Here is an 8,517-nt window from a genome sequence, read left to right as displayed (position 1 = left end):
AATACTCACTGCCATCATCCTTGCACTGTCCTCTGCCTCTTATCCCCAATTACTCCAATTGGTCCAACATCCTTCAAGGCTTAATGTCTCTCTTTTACTTTTTTTTTTGAAGCATATTCTAAAGGCTTCCATGCCCCATTACCTAAAGGTAGGTGTCCCTCCCACAGAATGACCTTCCTTACCACCATTTACTCAGTATCAAACTTTCGATGCTTTAACCTTTAAATAACACAACTTATACTGTATTTGTTAATTTAATTGAGAGCAAAGAAATGGTCTTACTAATCTGTATCCCAACACCTATGAAAGAATCTTAAATACTACTGATGTTCAATAAATTTTTGGATAAAGATTTAGATTTTTTGACGATCAAATGAATGTCCTATCTGTTCTTCTATTCACAGCCTTTCACTTATTACTGAACCACAGCATCTAAAACTGTACTGACTCACAGTAAGGGCTCAATAAAAATGTTTTTTCATTATCTTGTGCCTGATGTTTGTCATCACTAAATGCATCTCCTGCTCACATCTTTCCTCAGCCTAAAACCAGTTTTAAATCGAGTTCATTTAGTAACCTACTGAATGAAACCCAGGTGGGAAATATAGTACGTTAATTCTAAAAGTGCTGTGGAATAGGTATAATTTAGACATTTACCTGCGCAAAGGCAGAAAATCAAATAATGACTCAAAATCTCTTAACTCTGATAAATGCATTTTTTCCTTATCATTAAAACAGATACCTGTAAGGCCAACTGGCCCGAGGCAGGGGAACACAATCAGATTCACAGGTTGCATCAGACGGAAACTCTCCGGACCACCCAGTTCCAGAAACTGACCTGGAGACATTCCACACCACCCAGTTCCAGGAACTGACCTGGGGACTTTGCACTCGGCCCAGCCTTCCCGTCTTTCGAGGGGCGGGACTAACGGTCCCCCAGGATACCCGAAAAGACCACCAAATAAGGAATACCCTGCGCCCTCCCAGATTCACCACACCCCTTTCCCTTCTTCCCCTATAAAATCTTGCCGAACCCTCGCCCGGGTGCGACTTCTCTGGCTCCTTTCTCTCGGACCAGTGAACCTCGCCCGGGAGCGCTCCCTAATAAAGCTCACTTGAAGCTTTCCTCTGTTTCGCGGTGCCGTTTGTTAAGATCCGACCTTACAATACCATGTACTGAAAAATTACTATTTATACATTTTTGTGGTATGTTCTTCCTTCAAAAGATAAAAAGTGACAAATTTTAGAAGAAAAATAATCACACAATATCAAACAAGGCAGATAAGATACAAACTGGATATGACCCAGTCTTGCTCCAAATCACCTCCAAACTATCTTTTTTTTAAAAATTTTTTATCTAACATTTGACCTATGTCAGGTATTCCAGGTGTTTTACAAATATTATTTCATATAATCCTTGTAATTTCCCTACAGAGTAGACACTGTTATTATTCCCATTTTATAAATGAGGAAATTGAAGCACAAAAGGTAAGTCACTTGCCCAAGGGCACACAGTTGAGTGACAGAAGCATGATTTGCACCCAAGGACTCAGTTTCCAGGGTCCATACTCTTAATCTCTACATTATGCTTTTAAGAAGAAACTTAAGGGCTTCCCTGGAGGCACAGTGGTTAAGAATCCACCTGCCAGTGCAGGGGACCCAGGTTCGAGTCCTGGTCCAGGAAGATCCCACATGCCGCAGAGCAACTAAGCCCATGCGCCACAACAACTGAGCCTGCGCTCTAGAGCCTGTGAGCCACAGCTACTGAGCCCGCATGCCACAACTACTGAAGCCTGCGTGCCTAGAACCTGTGCTCCGCAACAAGAGAAGCCACCACAGTGAGAAGCCCCCGCTCGCCACAACTAGAGAAAGCCCGTGTGCAGCAACGAAGACTCAACAAGCCAAAAATTAATTAATTAAAAAAAAAATTTGAACACTGAGTTCATGAAGTTAGTGCACTTCACCATTGCTGGTAGCATTATACACTGGCAAAATCCTTTTGTAAAGTAATATGGCAATACTTAAGAGCAGGAAATGTTCATATCCTTCCATCATGTGATTCATTCCTGGGAATTTCATTTAAACGAATAATTTAAGAGTATCAGAAAAGACGGTAAAAGAAAGATTTTATAGAAACATGAAAACATGTTTGTAATATAATAAATTAACCAAAGATTATTAAAAGTGTACAGAATATACACAAAAATGAATGACATTATGCAAAACAGTGGTTGTTGTATTGCGTGGTACTTTGGGATCATTTTTTGATTAATTTTTTATTACACAATAAGTAAAAGTATTTTTTTAAGGTCAAACAGTGCATACAGATAAGGCTAAAGGCATCACCACTACTAAACCCTAGTCACTGACTCCCAGTGGTCTTGATCCCTCACCCTTCCCCAAGAGATAATCATGTTTGGTCTACCTCCTTTCAGATCTTTTTGCATGCTTTCATATGAAGTACCCATAGAAATGTAGCTCATTCCTTTGCATAGTATTAGTATATTCCATCACATAACAATCCTATAGATCATCTAGATGTCACTTATTGTTGACATTTAGCCTGTTTCTCATTTTTTCTTTCATACAATTGCCATGAAAAATCATGTACATGTCTCCTTAGAAAAATATATACATATGCTTCTCTAGTAAGAACTAGGCCAGTCACATTTTTTTCATTTAATAAATACCACCAAACTTCCAAGTGGCTCTACCAATTTACATTCCTACAATTGTGCTTTTCCTAGCCTTTTATTCACTGTTGTTTATACAGTCCCTGTAATTCAAACGAACAAAAATTTCTAAAAGAATCTATCCTGTATGGCCCTGTATGGGTAGCTGTTTAAATAATGAAGAAAATAAATCTCCACTTCTCTTGTTATTGAGAAGGTATAAATCTAGCTCCCTACTATTATGTCCTAGTTTTATCCCTGAGCACATCATCTGTAATTCAAAGCAGAAAACAGTGTGGCAATGTATATACCATTTAGCCTTAGCGCTCAAAGATACAAGGTTGACAGCATTGTTACGTGTGGATGTGTGGAAACTAGAAGTGAATGCAGTCATCTCTTCTACTATGCCCATACAAAGTTGTTCTTGGCTTTACCACAACACACATGGTTAGTGCATGCTGTAAAACAGACTGTGGCTCCATATCTTCACTTCACAGACTGCCAGTGTCTGTAATCAAAAGGAACCACCCTATCTTTGCAGAGCATCAAGTTGGACCATCTGCCACTACTTCTGTTCCCCAGAGTCCCTGAGCTTTGCTGCACTGCATAAAAAATTGAAGTAGTCTAAGAGAAAATTCTGCTTCTTCCTTTCTATTAGTTTTTATTAACAAGCATAAAAATGTGAAGGAAAAATAATATAGAATGGAATATGTGTGCTAGACAGCTAAGCTAGTTTATCAATGAGTGAACCAGTAACAACTTATCAGCCTAGAGCACAAATGGGGAAATAGGCAAGTTGTACAAGCTTTCTTCTACTAAGAATAGCAGCTCACATTCTGAAACATGCCAAATATGCCACTTTACAGTTAACAAATTCAAATAATTTCTGGGGACGAATATGTCTTTGGAAACTGCCCATAAGAACATAAATCAAAAAGGACACCACTTAGTTTATGGTCACAGGAAATCTGTTGTATACTTAAACGCTGCAGGAGAGTCTTAAAAACGTCACGGAGGGCTTCCCTGGTGGCGCAGTGGTTGAGAGTCCGCCTGCCGATGCAGGGGACATGGGTTCATGCCCCGGTCCGGGAAGATCCCACATGCGGGCCCATGAGCCATGGCCGCTGAGCCTGCGCGTCCGGAGCCTGTGCTCCGCAACGGGAGAGGCCACAACAGTGAGAGGCCCGCGTACCGCAGAAAAAAAAAAAAAAAAAAAAAAAAGTCATGGAAAGAATGCCTTTAAGTATTCCTTGGCTTTTTTTATTCTCCATAATAAAACAAAATGACTATTTAACATATGTTGATGACAAGTTTTCTAGTTCATTCACTTGCTTCCAGCAGTTTCTCAAATCAAACACACAATTTATCATTCTCCTGGTTCATAAACTTCTGAGCTATCAGCAACATGGCACTCATCAGTTCAACTACATTAAAATGTATGTTTCCAAGTACCCTCCTTTCCCCCAGAGAGGAAAAAAACTTAGTCAGAAGACATCTAGTAGCCCAAATCCCTCTGCAAGTCTAACCAAAATGTAATGACAAGTTGTCATTAGTGCCTTTAACCTTGAAAAAAAAAAGATTAATAATAAGTGTTATTTCTAACCTAGCATTTTACTCTTTAAAAAGCACACTCAAAGACACTATCTCATAAGATTCTTTAAAAAAAGAAAAAAAGGGGGAATTCCCTGGCGGTCCAGTGCTTAGGACTCTGAACTTCCACTGCCAAGGGCCTGGATTCAATCCCTGGCCCGGGAACTAAGATCCCGAAAGCCGCACATCGTGGCCAAAAAAAAATTTTTTTGCAATAGGCTCATCAGATAAGGATAACATATTTCTCTGTACTGGTTCTTTTGTATTGAAGAGAGGAGAGAAAGAGAAAAAGACTGAAGGCAAGGAGGGAGGGGAGGGAAGGAGGCAGAAAGGCAAGAAAAAAGGAAGGGAGGGAGGGAAGAAGGGAGAAGGGCAAGGAGGAAGGATGGGGAGATGGGAGGAAAAGAAGGCCAGCCCACACACCTACAAGTTTTCAGGTTCCCTAAGAAAACCAATGATGTTTCATTCACCGCCATCCCCCAAAACCTGCTAAGCCAATCACATTTAATATCCATGAATTTAAAATTAGTTATTACTTCCATTCTCTTTCCCTTTAAGAGCAGTCTTTTATAACATAATATATCCTAAATCTCCCCTTTCCAGAAACTTTATTATTCACTATGATGGCTGCAAAGAAAAGAAAGCTCAATCCTCCAGTAAGATTCACCTTCCAAGTAACAGTCAAATTTTATATTTTAGGCTCCCATTTGTAAAGAAAGCCACAAATAACAACACAGGTGTACATCTTTATCAAATGATTACAGAATTAAGTCAGATATTCTACATTCTACTACTAGTACTAGCTAAATCCATAATATTCAACTTGGAAGTCATTTTCTTACACCTTTCAATTAAGAAACCAAGAAAAATTTCCCACAATTCTATGAGAATTCACTCATCCTTATGTGTCATTAAGATCCTTGCTGAAAGGCACTATAAAAAAAAACACCTTAGAAGAGAACAAATTAATGAAATTTGGAAACAAAAAAAACCCAATGTATTAGTCAGAAGAAAACATTAATGAAATTTGGAACTGTTCTTCTACTTTCCATACAGAGTGGAAATTACTAAATTTTTAACATCTTTCCTGACAAACTGGTGAAAAAGAACACATATAGTGCCTCTGCTGTCATTTAGGAAGAACTGCTGAAAATCAACTGATGCCTTGGCAGCCACTACACCTAATAAGTGACAGGAAAAAATGTCATTTTCAGTACTACTGATGATAACAACATATAACATCTGAAAACCTTCATATGTTATTCCTTCTGTTACCAAAAGCAATTCAGAACAAAATTATTTAAATGGATAAGAGTCAGATGTGGACAATTCTGAATTCTTTAAAGAAATTCACATATTTACATTGTCAAACTGAGTTCTTACTTTATATTTTCTCAACAGTGCTTACCGATACATTATAATAAGATGGTGCATACCAACCTGGTAATGACAAATGTTTTAATCTGAAAATTTTTAATTAAAATTATAAGAAAATCTAACAGCTTCAAATTTTTATAGAAAAAATTCATGTACCATAGATACTTAATTTTCATGAGCATTTTAGATATTGTCCGTTACCAGTTCTCTTATCTCAGATTTTCTACAGCAATGATTACCAACAAGCATTGGAGGGAAAAATCATTACTGTTCTATGAAACATTCAGGTAGAGGAACAGACAACAGCATTACCAGTTTATGGTTTGAAGAAAAATAAAAAGAAAGTTATTTCAACTAGTGAAAGTTAATTTTGTTTAAATGAAGAAAATGGTCATTGTTTTCCAGTTTTTCTTGTCAACCAAGCTCTAATTATTCAGTTAATCTAGTTTTATAAATAAGTTTATTGCTTTAAAAATGACTCTGTTTTAAAGTTGAATTTAACTTTCAAGACAATCTGTAACTAAAGAATTACCTTTCCTGTAATCATTCACTCAATATTTCCCCAAGGAATTCCTGCCCTAGTTATGTACAAAAATTTTATTATTTTTTTCATTACACTGTGACTTCATGGCAGTGGTTATTAAGTTGTCAGGAAACAAAGTAATTACTAAAAGGATTCATTCAGAGAAGGCATTTTTACAAATAAAATTTTATATGTAATTTTATTAAAATATCAAAAATAATGCCACAGAATAAATATATAAGAGGAAAAATTAAAACGAAAGTACCAAAGAGAGTTTGGCCTTGAATACAAACTTCTGCCTTTTGAGGAAATTAACTCATATATTTATAGTAATAGTTTTACTACTCTGACATTTAAAACTGAAATGAATATTTCACTGCACATTTAGGAAAAATGACTATAATTAGATTTGGTAAGAGTTTGCTATTGATTCTTGATTTTTATAATTCTAAAAATATTCTAATTTAAGTTTATTTTTGAAAATTGTGGTGCTGTTTTTTTCTCCCAGTAACAGAAACACACTGCTATTATTAAAGTGGATAAGAATCTTAAGCCCAATTTTTATTTTTTAACATCTTTATTGGAGTGTAATTGCTTTACAATGGTGTGCTAGTTTCTGCTTTATAACAAAGTGAATCAGCTATACATATACCTATATCCCCATATCTCCTCCCTCTTGCGTCTCATCTCCCTCCCACTCACCCTATCCCACCACTCTAGGTGGTCACAAAGCACCGAGCTGATCTCCCTGTTAAGCCCACTTTTTAAAAGAAACCCATATAACTCAAAGAGCCATATAAGCTAACAGGCAATAAACAAACAAACCAACAAATAAATAAAAAGAAAATGTGGACAGGAAGTAAAAATTCCATATAACCAAGTTCACCCTATTTCATAAAAAACAATTTCATCCTTCCTGCGGCAAGAAAAATAAAGTATTTAGAGATAATGAAGCATTTCATGCTGTACTACAGCACTGGATAGTGTTCCACTTGCTGTTTATTTATTTTAATGTAAAATTTTTTAAAATTTGACAGAGTTATATAAACACTAAATTTCATTTCAATATGTAGTGGGTTTTTTGCCATTTTTTTACTTTCTAGTAATCAAGGAAAAGAGAAGTTCTATTGTTAATAAGAAATCCTGATATAAAGATCTAAAGGATCTTTGCTACTAGAAGAAAATCTTTTCACCTAACAGCCCTGGTTCAAAAGAAACAAGGCTACTAGTTGTAGGGCCAACTACTAGTTGTAGTGGGGGGAAAAACGCTATAGGGAAAATATATTCTAAACTAAGGCCCTAGTTCAAAAACAAAAACAAAACAAACTATTAAAACCAAGAATTGAATCTGGCCATCAAAAAATAAACATAAAATATGTCTAGGAGTTTCTTTTCCCTATTGCACACAATAAGCACTTCATAATTGTCAGCAATTTCCTGATAACCATACATGGCTTTATAAACAACCTCAAGATGGCAACATTCTGAAGTTTTATTACATAAAAGCAAAAGTGTACCAACACTTCCCAAACAACCAAAGCAGAACAACTTAATTTAAAATAAGGAAGTCTAGATTACACATGATGCAATGCAAGTTTCTGTGAGGGAATACACAAGTTTCTGATGCAAAACTATATGGAGGAATAATTAGAACAGAATTTATGAGGTAAAATAGGAGTTACTACACATATTCAAATTCTTTGTTTAAAGATTTTTTAAAAACTAAGAATGGAAATGATTCCCTGGCTCATATTGGATTAGCTGCTTAGCAGCTTTAAAAACAAAAACAAAAACAAAACATAAATTTATATACTAACTTTTACTACACTCGAAAATAAATTTCAGGTAATTTCTTTTTAAGTTCAATACTAAAAACATAAAGTCATAAATTAGAATCGATTATTTTTCAGAGATCTGTTTGAGTAAAAATGTGAAACTTCAAAAATGATACAAAATACAACTGTTCACAGGTTTGACTATATACAAATTTTAAACTCACGCACATTAAAAAATAGCAAAAAAAAATCAAAAAATGGTAAACCAACTAGAGAAAATATTTATAGCAAATCTGTCTGACAGTTTACATTTAAGGCATTTATTATAAAGAGGTTCTCAAATTGATTTTTTTTATGTTTTAGGAACTAAAAATGTTGATAAGAACAAAGGACAAAAAGATAGTGAGTAAATACAACTATCAAAAATGTGGGGAAAGTTTCTACCTTGACAACTAATACAAAAAAATACAAATTAAAACAAGCTGCCATTTTAGACTATTCAATTAGCAAATAATTTTTTTGGCAAATTATAATACCAAATTCTGATAAATGTTTAGTAAAATCAACACTCATATATCAC

This window comes from Tursiops truncatus, chromosome 20 (assembly GCF_011762595.2).
Source record: "Tursiops truncatus isolate mTurTru1 chromosome 20, mTurTru1.mat.Y, whole genome shotgun sequence".
NCBI classification, from domain to species: domain Eukaryota; kingdom Metazoa; phylum Chordata; class Mammalia; order Artiodactyla; family Delphinidae; genus Tursiops; species Tursiops truncatus.
Note: the sequence above shows the minus strand (reverse complement) of the source record.